We start from the raw sequence: 14,276 nt of genomic DNA, 5'->3' as shown, positions 1-14,276 counted from the left end.
CTTTTTTTAACCTTCAGCTGAAGCAGAAAAGATTCTGCTCTATCTCCTTACTTTTACTCTGTATATGTCTCTCTGTGTTAACTGTGTTTCTTGTAAACAACATATTATAGAATTCTGATTTTTGATCCACTCTGCTATCCATTTCCATTTTGTGAGAGAGTTCATCCCATTCACATTCATGGTCATGATTACTTTGTATTTCTCTCCATCCTATTCTTCCTCCTGTTTGTCCTCTTTCTTCTTTCGCCCTTTTCTTCCTCACCAGTGTTTTGCTTCTGTCTACTCCACTGGTCTGTCCTCCTTTCTGTCAGTTCCCCCCACCTCACTCCATTTATTTAATCTCCTCTCCTCCTACTTCCCCGCCAGGTAAAATAGATTTCTATATTCAACTGATTGTGTATATTATTCCCTCTTTGAGCCAATACTGATAAGAGTAAAGGTCAAGTGATGCCTATTGCCCACTGTCCCATCTTGTCCTCCACTGTAATAAGTCTTTTGCACCTCTTCATGTGAAGTAATTTATTCCATTCTATTTCTCCCTTCCCTTTGCACCCAGTGTACTCCTCTTTCTCATACCTTAATTATCTTTATGTCATTTCCTCAAATTCACCTTAAATCTGTAGGCTCTATGTATATTCTTTCTATCTGTACTAGTAATGATACAATTTTTAAGAATGGCAAGTGTCATCTTTCCATGTAGGGATGTAAACCATTTAACTCTATTGAATTCCTTATGTCTTCTTTTCCTCTTTTACCTATTCGAGTTTCTTGTGGGTCTTGATTTTGGAGATCAAATTCTGGTTCAATTCTGATCTTCTCTTTATGAAAGCTTCAAAATTCTTCTATTTCATTGAATGACCATAAGTATTGTGCTTAATTTTTCTGGGTAAGTTATTCTTGGTTTTAGTCCTAGCCCCTTTGCCTTCCAGAATATCATGTTTCATGATCTCTGATCCTTTAGTGTTACATCTACTAATTCCTTTGTCATCTTGATTGTAACTCCCTGATATTTGAATTATTTCTTTCTAGCCATTTGCAGTATTGTTATCTTGACTTGATAGTTCTGCAATTTGGCTATAATATTCATTGAAGTTTTTATTTTGGCATCTCTTTCCTGAGGTGATTGGTGTATGGATTCTTTCAATGCTTATTTTGCCCTCTGGTTTTCAGGGCAGAATGTCAAGGCAGTTTTCCTTGATAATTTCTTGAAAGACACTCTCCAGGTCCTCCTTTTGATTATGGCTTTCAGATAAGTCCATTGATTCTGATGGTGTCTTTCCTGGGTTTATTTCCCAGGTCACTTGTTTATCTCATGAGGTATTTTATATTTTCTTCTATTTTTTCATTAATTTTAACTTGTTTGACTGATTCTTGATATCTCATAGAGTCATTAGTTTCCACTTGCCCAGTTCTAACTTTTAAGGTGTTGTTTTCCTCAACTAACCTTTATATTTTCTTTTCCATTTGCTCAATTGTGTTTTTTAAGGAGTTGTTTTCTTCAGTGGATTTTTCTATCTTCTTTTCCATTTGGCCAATTCTTTTTAAGCAATTTTTCTTTTCCCAAGCAGTTGACTCGTTTCATAATTTTCTTGCATCATCCTCATTTCTTTCTCTAATTTTTGTTATGATTTCAAGATCATTTTTGAGCTCTTCCATGAGCTCTTTCTGGGCTTGAGACTACTTCCCATTTTTCTTTGGGGTTTTGCCCATAGTTTTCTTGACATGTTGTCCTCTTCTGAGTTTCTGTTTTGATATTCCTTGTCACCAAAATAACTTTCTATGGTCAGATTATTTTTTTGTTCATCTTTTTTTGCCTTTTAGATTTGAACTCTGCTCCTGGAGTGGAAAGGCATTGTCCCAGGTGTCTTGTTCCAGAGGCTGCAGGTCCTGTGTGTTTACCTGGTGCTGCACTGATGTTGCCTTGAGGCCCAGAGGGGGCCATGTCAGGTGCTATGCTGAGGGCATGGGGTAGGAAGGGTAGCTGGAGGCCTTGGGGCTCTTGCAGCTTACCTGGTGCTTAGTTGGTATCCTAGTGCTGATGTCTGGCATGGGCTGAATCTAGTGGAGTATTTCTGCATTTCCCAGGTATTCAATGAATCACTCAGAGAATTGGACTCTGGAGGTTGCCCGTTTGCCTGGGGCTACACTGAAGCATGCAGTGGTTCTCAGAGCTAGAGTCTGCCCATTCCCCTGGCTATGATGAGCCATGTGGTGGGGTCCTGGTGTTGGTGTTCACCTGCTCCACCACACTGAAGCTCAGAATCTCCCACTGATCTGCTGAGGTTGGACTTGTTGTTAGCTTGCTAGGATGCTTTGTGTCCTAGACTATGTTCTCCTTTTGCCTGAGTGAGACAGACCTTTGCTATTGATCGTCCAAGTTTCTTGGGCTCAAAGATCATTTCACTCATCTTTTTGCTGGTTCTGCCATTCCAGAATTTGTTTGGGGGGCTTTATTTTATGGTTGTTTGGAATTGAATATGGGAGAGTTATGGCACTTTGCTGCTTATTCCACCATCTTGGCTCCTGGAAGTCCATAGTTCACTCTTGAATGAATTCTAAAGGAAATTGAGAAAAGTGCCTCAGGGTAGGAGTCAAGTACCCAGAATAACAGGATCTTAACCAATGTGAAGGTAGGCATAATTAGCACAAATATCAACCACCTTGATAAGGTTGCAAAAAGCACATTTCAAATATAAGCAGTACTTAATTGATTGGTAAGCTTCACGTTGAGGAGGCAGCAAATAGTCTCAGAAACTAAAATGTTATTTGAATCCTAAGATCTTTGCCCAAACTCTATCCTCAAAAGATCTTGCTGATAGCAAGAATATAAAATACTTGTAGAAAATTAGGATAGCTATACCTTCCTTTTCTTTGATGACATCCTGCACCATTTCCTCTGCAAACTGTTAATTGTTTTTAACTTATGCATTTTGTTTGTGTGGAAGTATAAAAACCTTTGTGTAAAATTTCTTCTTTGAGGAAAGAATTCTAAATTTTAATCTCCTTTTGTCTTTCAGTTTCACTGTAAAATGCCTTGCTCCTAAGCAAAATTTTCTGTTATTTGGTTTATTTCCTTTAGCAAGCAAAATTCTCTGTGTTTGAATTATTTCCTTAGCAACCTGTAAGAGTCAGAGTAACATTGGTCACTACTCAGAAAGAGTTAAAATATAAGTGATGTTGACAAACTATGAAATGGTTATAGGGGCATAATTACAATGACACTGGCTTACTAGACTGACATACAGGCAATACAAAAAAGTCTCAATGATCTGTCCAGATGAAAGGAATCTTGGTGGCATTTTTACTTGATGGGTTCAGATAATGCCAGTTAATACTATTTCTATCTTTTCATTCAAAAGTATTTAAACATTCAATTAATGTCTTTGGTCAGTGTCAAATTTCTGTAAGTGGAAAAAGGAATGTAAATCTAAAAGTGTCTAAGGTATTAGTGGGATAGCATCTCCCAGCTTATCAGTAACATAAGAATACATTCAGCAGTTAGAAACATTTTTATTTTCAGCAAGCTGGCATTACAGCTAGCAGAAGGTGTTCTTATTTTCACTTACAGGATAGAATAATCTTATCTAGAATGCCAAGTTATTCTTATTCTGTTCATTCTTTTTAGTATCTGATTGCATTAAGTAGTGCAGAATAATTAAGAGCAATCTACAGAGGAATAGGCAAAAATATAACCAGCCACATATGTTTTGGGAATCAGGTATCAGGTGGAAAACTCATCCCTTGTCCTGAGGTCATACCAGGAGTGCTCCAGGAAATTATCTTCATTGTTAGGCTGTTGGCTCACCACTGCACTTAAATTTCCCTGCTAGCTGGGACTAGGCTTGCCACCAGTTGACTAGGAGCTTTCTGGTAAAATGGGCTATAGTTGTCCTAAGTTCTGCACAAGTGGAGCCTTGCAGTGTGTGGCTTCCTTACAAGTTGGGAGGCAAACTTGGTGCAAAGCACTTCCAAGAAGGTCACGGAGAATTTTCATTGATGGGCCTTCTCCTAGATCCACCCATCAAGTTAGTTGTAGTGGCAGGACTCATCTTTTCTGGGCAAGACAGCTTGCACCTGTGTGTGAGAATCTTTTATACATTCAGCTAACACCATGCAACAGTTCAAAACAATATCCTCAACCAAAAATAAGGATATTGCAAGCCAGAAAATCACATTGATTCAGAGGTGACCTAGAAAGTCACATGGATCTGTCCATCGTTATCACGCATGGCGGTTAAGTCCAATATTTCTGTTGAGAGCAGAAATAATTCAAGTATCTGGCTATTGAAGTTTAGTCTCAGAACAAATCTTAGCTATTTTATTCTTAAGAATTCTGTTTTGTTCATTCTATTGTACCTATAAATTCAAAGTTACATAGGCAATGAAATTGTTGGATCTGAAAAGACCTGCATTATTTCCTGTATATTTTTTCTACTAAAATAGATGCTTGTCACAATTTTTACAAATCAGCATTTTTTTCCCTCTCTTCCTCTGTGAACTTGGTCTCCAGTTATTTTAGCTTAATCTATTGCCACTGTTAGTAATTCAATCATTTACTACTCTTTGTGACCCTATGGACTATAGCATGCTAGGCTATCCTCCACTATCTCTCAAAGTCTCTCTAAGTTCAAGTTCATTGCTTCCATGACACTATCTCCCCATCTTATCCATCATCCTCTGCCATCATATTATCTTTCTGTCTTCAATTTTTCTCAACATCAAGGTCTTTTCTAATGAGTCCTGTCTTCTCATCATTATGTGGCCAAAGTATTTAAGCTTTAGCTTCAGTATTTAACCTTCCAATGAATACTCTGAATTAATTTCTTTAATTATTGACTGGTTTGATCTCCTTTGCTATCCAAGGGACTCTCAGAAATCTTCTCCAGAACCACAATTCAAAAGATTCTGCAGCACTCAATTTTCCTTATAGTCCAGCTCTCAAAGCCTTATATACTACTGGGAAAACCACAGCTTTGACTAAATGGACCTTTGTCAGCAAGATGATGTCTCTGCTTTTTATTTATTATGCTGTCCAGATTTGCCACAGCTTTCCTTCCAAGGAGCAGGCATCTTTTCATTTCATGGCTTCATGAAATGAAATTTCATTTCATGCAGTTGCTGACTGCAATGATCTTTGAGTCTAAAAATATAGACTCCGATCTTGCTTCCATTTTCTCTCCCTCTATTTGCCAGGAAATGATGGGACCAGTTGCCAATATCTCAACTTTTTTTATGTTAAACTTCAAGTCAGCTTTTACACTCTCTTTAATCTTCATCAAGAGACTTCTTAATCCTCCTTCACTTTCTGCCATCAGAGTAGTATTCTCTGCATATCTGAGGTCACATTATTTATTCCAGCAATCTTAATTCCATCTTTTGATTTATCCAGCCTGGCATTTCACATGATGTACTCTACATATAAGTTACATAAATAAGATTACAATATACAGTCATGTTAGATCCCTTTCCCAATCTTTAACCAATCAGTTGTTTCATGTTCAGTTCTGACTGCTGCTTCTTGGCCCATATGTAGATTCCTCATGAGACAAATAAGATAATCTGGTGCTCCTGTCTCTTTGAGGATTTGCCACATTTTGTTGTGATCCACACCATCAAAGGCTTTAGTATGAAGCAGGAAGAGCTGTTTTTCTGGAAATTCCCTGCTTTCTCCATATTCCAGCAAATGGTCTCTGGTTTCTCTGAGTCTTTGAAAAGCAGCCTGCTCTTTTGGTAATCCTCAGCTCATATATTCCTTAAGCCTAGCTTGCAGAATCTTAAAACAAAACCTTGCTGGTGTGTAAAATGAGTACAATTGTTCAATAGTTTGACCGTTCTTTGGCGCTGCCCTTCTTTAGGATTGGCACATAAAATTATCTTTTCTAATCTAGTGGTCAGTGTTGAAGTTTCCAAATTTGCTCTCAAATTGAGCGTGAAACTTTAACAGCATCCTCTCTTTTGGGGTTTTAAATAACATGATCTGCTTTAAGGTAAATCTATTCCCACTGGCTCTCTTTCATTCATAAACCCTTCCACCATTCCCACGTTACCCTTTCCCCTAGTATTGAAGTTTTATTTGTTAGTTCTTTTTTTCTTTTATCTAGTTAACTGTTTCATCCCTTCACTATCCCCCCCACAATTAAGAAATCAAGTCAACCTGCCTTCCTCTCTTCCTTTTCAACTTGTTTTGTTAGATTTAAAAAATTTTTATTTTTCACAACTTTTCCTTTAAAAATTCCCTTTATTTCTCTTTCCTTTCTGTCTATTCTAAACTTTTCTTCTTTGATTCATGGACGTTATGGTTATTTAGGCTTCCTTTAGTCTCTGTCTTTTTCATGGAATTAAAGCTTCTAAGATACCTTCTTCTAAACAGTGTCTATGTTATTGCCTTGTTGATCTTACCCTTGACCCCCACTTTTTGCTTTTGTGTCTTAATCTTAGAATACAAGTTTCTTGACTGAACAAGTTGTGGCATATAAATGTAATGGAATACTATTGTGCTATAAGCAATAATGAGCAGGCAGATTTCAGAAAAACCTAGAAAGACTTGTATAAACTGATGCTGAGTGAGGTGAGCAGAACCAGGAGAATGATGTACACAGTAATAGAAACATTGTGTAATGACCAACTATGATAGACTTAGCTTTTCTCAGCAATACAATGATTTAAGACAATTCCAAAAGACACATGATAGAAAATGCTATCCATATCCAGAGAAAGAACTATGAAGTCTGAATGAAGTCTATTTCACTTTTCTGTGAAAAGTTTTCCCATTTTGTTCTATTTCTTCCTTTACAACACAACTAATGTGGAAATATCTATTTAATATGATTCCACATCAAGTGCAAGTTATATTGTCATTTCTCTGATGTCATGGTCATCTTCAAAAATGAAGGACAAACACAAACCTGTGAGTAGATCAAACTGCCTGAATGGGGACCCAGCTAGGTGGGTAACTCAGCTCATCCTCCCCCTTCTGTCCTCCACTTCCTTCTCTCCAAAGGAAGGCAAATTTGGATGGCCAGAGGATGCCCAGTTAACTTGGGATTTAACTGGTTAGATTTCTTTCTTTCTTTCTTTCCTTCTTTCTTTCTTTTCTTCCATCCTTCCTTTCTTCCTTCTTTACTTCCTTCCTTCCTTCTTTCCTTCCTTCCTTCCTTCCTTCCTTCCTTCCTTCCTTCCTTCCTTCCTTCCTTCCTTCCTTCCTTCCTTCCTTTCTTATACCCAGGGCACTCTGAAGCCCATAGATTGCACACCAATATGTCCCTGCCCAAAATCCATTTAATGGATGTTTTCTGGACCCTCCTGGCTTAAGAGTGATTATCAGTAGTAACTGTTGCTCTTTCCCTTCCACCTTGAGTTACTTATTTTTTTTCTTTTGCTCATTCAAAGGGCCATTCCCTGATTACTTCTTAAAGAGACCTATTCACTGAATGGGCATCACCTCATTTTAAGTGAGGACGTTTTTAGCCAAAAAAGGTCAAGGTCTCCCATTGCATCCTGGGCCCTCTCCAGTCATCCTGATGAATATCTGATCATGGGATCCAGATGGCTCAGGAGGAGAAAGTGAAGCTAGTGACCTTGCACAGCCCTCCCTGACTCAAAGCAAAGTCAGGTGCAAGTCATGTCATCATTTGTCTGATGTCATGGTCTTCATCAAAAACAAAGGGTGAACAAACACAAAAACATGTATGAACTATATCAAATTGCTTGCTGTCTTAGGGAGATAGAAGGGGATGGATGAAAGGAGGGAGAAAAATTTGGAACACAAAAAAAATGAATGTTGAAAACTATCTTTACATGTAATTAGAAAAAACAAAATACTATTAAGGGATTTTCCTAGGTTCATTCAGCTGCTAGTATAAGAGAAAAGACTTGAAATAAGGTCTTCTGAGCTCCCAGGCTAGATCCCTAGCTACTAACCAACACTTGCCCATTAACAACAAGAGCAGCATTTCAGCTTTTGAATAAAATTAGGCTGAATATTTAAAAGGATCTCCACTGTGGGGGACGGTGGAGATGGGCGTAAGCTGCTTCTTTCACCTTAGCAGGCTTCCCAGTGTTGCATTCATGAGAAGCAGGCCAGCTTAAGCAATAGTACTAGACTGCAGAAGAAATTTTAAGCAATTAATGCCCTCTGTTTGTCATCTCCACCTCCACTTGCACATTGGTCTTTGCTTACCTGGATTATTTCATGATGTACATGCTCTAAGGGAATGATGGAACAAAGGGATTCGGAATTAATACAAGGCCTTGGGGACCTCCAAAGAAATTTTGGCCTAAGACTTGTCTCAAGCATAAGGATTACTAAAGATCTGGCACATATAAAATGTAGGAAATGACTATTTAGAGGAAATTTATTCTATGTCTATATTCACCATAATCTAGGTTTAGAAATTCATAGTGAAAAAAACTTAAGGTTTTTTCCTGTAACAGAGGATTTTGCTATAAGAAGGAGGAAAAGGACATTGTTTTAACAATATTACATTGTTTTATCAGATCTTGGTCTAAAAGTTACAGACTAACATTTCACAAATAAGCTAGAACAACATTTTTCCAGTTCTTTTTGATTTGATGAGGCCTGCACAACTTGGCAGGAGGTACTGGCCAAAATTAAAATAGGCTAAACTTCTTTGGGCTGCAGATAGGTTAGACTAAAGATAGAGGGTCAATGGTTGATTTCTGTGACTCATGTGACAAACAGGAGAATGCTCAGTGGAAACCCTACTTTTTTTATGAGCCTCCTGAAATCTTTTGGCAAACTTTAAGTGGTCTGTGGGCCATATGTTGTGCTGGCCTGGTTTTGACTAAAGAGTAAAGAATTTTCTTGAAAGTCAGTTTGTTTATTTTAACTTTCTATTCACTATTCAAAGGGTATACCAGTGGTCTAACAGGTGGGAGGCTTTCTCATTCAGAAGGGACATGCAGAACAGTAGGAGAGGTCTTATCACTGCTTTTGCAAGACTAACTCACTAACTTTTTCCTGCAGTCTAATCTCAGCAGTTCAAAATCTTGGATATATCATTCAGTACTTCAGATGGGACTTGTTAACAATGTGCCCTTACATGACAAGTTAACATAAGCACCTTTTTATCCAGGCTCAAAGTGAGAACGTAGGTAATAAATCACATTTATAGGCCCAAAAGATTTCATCTCGTTCAGGTTCTAATGCTTACAATTAAACTGGGAGGTAGTTATCCATTAAGTCAAAATTTATACAAGAAGGAATTAGAATCGGCTTTCATTTTTAGTGTAACATATGACAATCATTAAATATATTCATCTTTTGTTTCCATTAAGATCAAAGGACTTCCACATGTTTTTTCCATTATTTTTCAAAGCTATCAGTTCACACATCTCATTCATATCATCACGCTGTGTCTTTCTATTGCATGCGTTATATAAAATATTGATGCTGCAAACAAACAATCACAAAACAAAACTGAATAAGGAACAAGGTTTATAGTAATGCACATTTTAGATCATGGTCCAGTTTGGCCTAGTGGAGGGAATGCTGGGCTTGGAGTCAGGAAGCCATCTTCCCAAGTTCAAATCTGGCCTGTGACACTTACTAGATGTGTGACCCTGAGTGAATCACTTAACCTTGTTTGCCTCAGTTTCCTCAGCCGTAAAATCAGCTGGAGAAGGAAATGGCAAATGACTCCTATATCTCTGCCAAATAAAGCACAAATGGCTTCATTAAGAGTTGGACACAAGTGAAATGATGAAACAGTAACAAATGTCTAGTTGCAGGCATAGGACCTTGGTCGATAGGTTTAGAGGCTTTCCAGGTCATTGCTGTTCATTTACAACATTGTTTAATCCAGAAAAAGAAGTGTTTTGAACCTCTGATTTAAATTAAATGTATTTGACCTACTGTCCTCTTGCCAAAAAAAAAAGTTACTCTGGGCCCCACCCCGGAAATCTACTTTCTTTAACCCTTTCATGTTTTTTTTGAAATTTGCATCATTTCAAAAATATAAAATATTTTTTTAAAAAGTGATGCATCTTAAATATGATAGTTTATTGTACATATTCCTGCTGATGCATGCTGAACTTCCGGACAATGCTAGACATACTGTCCTGTCAACAGTTTTTTGTTAAGATCTGTTGGCAGACTTGAACTGATAGATTATAACTTGCATTTTGTGTGTTTATTTGGAAAATAGTTTAGTTATTACTAATTAGTAACTGTTTCTTCTTTACCCAAGAACCCTGAGATCTTCCCCTCCCAGTTGGATTTTTTTTTTTTAATTAAAGAGGTTATTCCTTGACTAACTACTTGAAGAAGCCTATTCGTTGAATGGGTGTATCTCACTCAAAGTGAGAATCTGATAAGATCTTAACCTAAAATGGCCAGGGTCTCACATCACATCCTGGGTCATCTGCAGTTGTTTTGATGCCCATCTGACCACCGGACCCAGATAGCTCTGGAGGAGAAAGTGAGGCTGGTGATCTTGCATAGCCCTTCCTCACTCAAATCAAAGTCAACTGCAAGTCATGTCATCATCTCGATGGTCCTCTTCAAGAAGTAAGGATAATCACAACAACTCTGTTTTCAGATGAAACATGTATGAACAGTTTTTCAAAATTTTCTTTTCTTCTCTTCTTTCCTTATACTTCCATACCCCTTTATTTTTATTCAGTGCCCCCCAATTGTACCTAAAGCTACTATCCTCCCTCAATCATTCTAGCAACCACAAAGGGTAGTATTGCCCACTTGGGGAACTTATGTATAAAACAAAATGTATTTTCCAACCGGAAGTCTACACAGTTTCAAGTTTGGCTTATATGAAATTATCACAATAAGAGAAAGGCTGGTGGACAAACTGGCCGAATCTCAATCCTTAGTCATCCAGGAAGGGAGAAGTGAAGTTGGAAAACAAAAAAGATAAAGAGATGGAGGAAGCATTTTGATTGGTGCTGAAGTCATTGCATTCCTGGCCAACTCTCCCCTGCCTCTATGCTTCCCAAGCAGGAGTAAGAGACAGAAGACCAGAGGGAGATCTTTCCAAGTGGCTTAAAGCTCTGAGGCACTTGCGAGTCAAGCTGGTTGTGACCATGAGATGCTCCAATGCTAAGGGAAATTCTAAAGGGAAAGAAATAGAGAAACCCTGATGATTATACCAGTTTCAAGAGACTGATTAAAAACTTCCATTCTTTGTTACCACAGATGTGGATGACTAATTCCTATAGACCAGATGTTTAGTATTTGTGTGTCAGGAACTGTGCCAAGCAATAAGGCTATAAATACAATAAATATACTGGTTCCTACTCTCCAAGAGCTTATATTTTAACAGGAAAAGACAAAACATAAAAAGAAGTAGAAAGCATGGGTGTTGCCCATGTGGGAATCAATGCAGCTTGGGGTTGGGAGTAGCACATAGAACATATTGAGTTGGGAGTGAGGTCAGCAGCATGGCAGGGACTCCTTAAGAAATGGGGATCCCTGATAGGGACTCCCCAATCAATGAGCAGTCCTCCAGGCAGAGTCTAAGGTGAAATACAGACACAGCTCAAGGTGGGGTCTCCACTCCAGTACCTCTCTCCCTACTGGTCTCTTCTCTGACACTCATTCTTAAAAGATTCTGGCTCCCCTATTGTTTTGTATTTCAGAGTGTAACCAGTTTTAAACAGCTATCCCATTTGAATAAACGAGTCCCAGTTACCCTTGTGCAAACATGACTTTTGTTCTCTACAACCTTTGCTTCCACCGTTGAGAAACCTATTTCCTCAGGACCACATTCATGTACTTTCCTTCGCTTATGGATTTCCTCTTTCTTTTCACACTAGTTCTTTCAGTTTGGAAGAATGATTATACAGAGTTCTTTCATCATATTTCTTTTTTGTTTGTTTGTTTAGTATTTTATTTTTCCCCAAAACAATTTTTAACATTCGTTTTTAAAAACTTTGAGTTTCAAATTCTCTCCCTTCCTCCCTCCTTAACCCCCTCTTTAAGAAGACGAACATGCGTAGTCATGCAAAACATTGCCATAACAGTCATATTGTTAAAGAAAATATAGACAAACGAAACATCAAGAAAAATGAAGTTAAAAAAGTATGCTACAATCTGTATTGAGACACTATCAGTTCTTTGTCTGGAGATGGATAACATTTTTTATCTTAAGAACTTCTGAGCTGTCTTGGATCATTATATTGCTGAGAAAAGTTAAGTTACTAACAGCTGATCACCTTAAAATATTGCTGTTACTTTGTAGCCAGTACATTCACTTTGCATCAGTTTATCTAAGTCTTTGCAGGTTATTTCTGAGAGCATCCTGCTCATCATCGCTTATAACACAAGAGTATTCCATCAAAATCACATAACACAATTTGTTCAATGTTTCCCCCAATTCATGGAAATCTCCTCAAATTCTTTTCCACCAGAAAAGAGGTGCTATAAATATTTTTGTACATATAGGTCCTTTTCCTTTTTGTTTAAGATACAGACTTAGTAGTGGTATTGCTAAGTGAAAGAGCATGCATGGTTTTATAGCCCTTTGGGTATAGTTCCAAATTGCTCCAAAGAACAGTTGAATCAGTTCAAAACTCTACCAACAGAGCATTAATGTCTCATTTTTCCTACATCTACACCAACATTTGTCATTTTCCTTTTCTGTTCTATTAGACAATCTAATAGGTATGAGGTAGTATCTCTGAAGTATTTTAATTTGCTTTTCTCCAACGAATAGTGATTTAGAGTATTTTTAAAAATATGGCTATAGATAACTTCATCCGAGAACTGTTCATATCTTTTGATCATTTTATCATTTGGGGAATTATACTTTGTTTTATAAATTTAACTCGATTCTCCATATATTTAAGACATGAGATCTTTATTGGAGAAACTTGCTTCAAAATTTTTTCACAGTTATGATTGACCTTGCTTGTCACCACAGTAACTTTCTGTGGTCAGAATTTTTTTCTGTTTCATGATCATTTTTCCAGTCTATTTCTTGTAGCTCTTTGTTAAAGTGGGGCTCTGCTTCCAGAGTGGAGGGTGCACTGTCCCAGACTTCAGGGGTTTTGTGCGGCTGTTTTCAGAGATACTTTCAGAAACCTATAAGTTTTCAGTCTTTCCAAGGTGGTATGATCTAAGGGGAGGTGTTCATTCCTGTGCTCTGGCCTGCGAGTGACCACAAGCACTATTTTCTACCCTGAGACTGTGATGAGGGTTCCTGATCCACTGTGGCTACAAGCTCTGGTGGGTTAATGCCTGTCCTAACCCTGGCACTGACATCCAGGGCTGTGACCCAGATCCAAGTATGGCCAAAGCACCAGAGTCCTGCCCCCAGTGCCAGCAAAATGACCCCTGTAATCTCCTTCTGATCCATTGTTTGACCCTTACGCTCTATGGGTTGAGAGCTCTGGATGCAGCCATTGCCACTGCTAATTCAGTGATTCCCAAGGCCTGCTCCTGCTTTTCTGAGGCTTGGTCTGGCCTGGAGTAGCCTGTGCTGGACTGTGCTCCACTCTCAACCAAATGCAACAGATCTTTCCTGCCAATCTTCTAAATTGTCATTGGAAAATTATTTCACCCCTTCCTTTAGTGGGTTCTGCCACTTCACGAATTGTTTTATGGAATTATTTAAATGTTTGAAGGGGTTTGTGGGAAAGCTCAGGTGAGTCACTGCTTTTTCTTGACCCTCTTAGCTCTGTTCCCTACTCCATCATATTTCACAGCTAATTCCTATTCTCTGTGTGTGTGTGTGTGTGTGCATGTGTGCAAAACTGGTTTGTTTGCTTACTACACTTTTCTGTAATTTAAAATGAGTAAAATCTCCATGACTTTAGAAGCAGTGAAACATGTATCACTTGATATACACATTTTTCTAAAGTGACTATGCTCTGAGAGACATCTTCTCAAAATACAGCTCCTGATGGGATTAATTATTTACATCCATAGTCATATCATAAATATATCTCTAGCTACCCATACACAAGCAGCTCTGGAAAGGTCCACTTTATTTTTTTATGCTCTCTAGGTGAGTAAAATTATTTTTAAATGCTTATGATACATTTTGATTTATAAAAACAAACACTTCCCAAATGCACTCAAACCACTGCCTAGCATGTTGAACTTAGAAACAATTCAGAAGAAACCCACCCATTAGAATGACTGTGACTGATAGCCACCACTATTCCTTTCCACTTTTGTATCTGAAGATTGTTATTAGAAAGATTCTGACTTTTTATTTCAACAATTTAGTATCTATGCTGCTTTTTATATTTGAGTTGAATTTTGTCCACTTTTTGTACTGTTTTCCTTTGAGTTGTAT

At 37.9% G+C, this 14,276-nt stretch overlaps 1 long non-coding RNA gene across 2 annotated transcripts in view; it reads right to left on the bottom strand.

Annotated features, from left to right (window-relative positions):
• The window catches only part of LOC140526067 (uncharacterized), a 40,425-nt gene that overhangs the window by 12,942 nt on the left and 13,207 nt on the right, over positions 1–14,276 (bottom strand). The window contains exon 3 of one of the 2 annotated variants that reach the window (XR_011974231.1): positions 9,441–11,086. The exons of the other annotated variant lie outside the window; for it this stretch is intronic. This is a non-coding gene — a long non-coding RNA (uncharacterized lncRNA). Of the gene's footprint in view, positions 1–9,440; positions 11,087–14,276 lie in introns of those variants that run through there. 2 annotated transcript variants of the gene reach the window in all.

Source organism: Notamacropus eugenii, chromosome 2, assembly GCF_028372415.1.
Source record: "Notamacropus eugenii isolate mMacEug1 chromosome 2, mMacEug1.pri_v2, whole genome shotgun sequence".
Taxonomy (NCBI): domain Eukaryota; kingdom Metazoa; phylum Chordata; class Mammalia; order Diprotodontia; family Macropodidae; genus Notamacropus; species Notamacropus eugenii.
The sequence above is the reverse complement of the archived record's forward strand: the minus strand, read 5'-3'. Positions and strand labels throughout refer to the sequence as shown.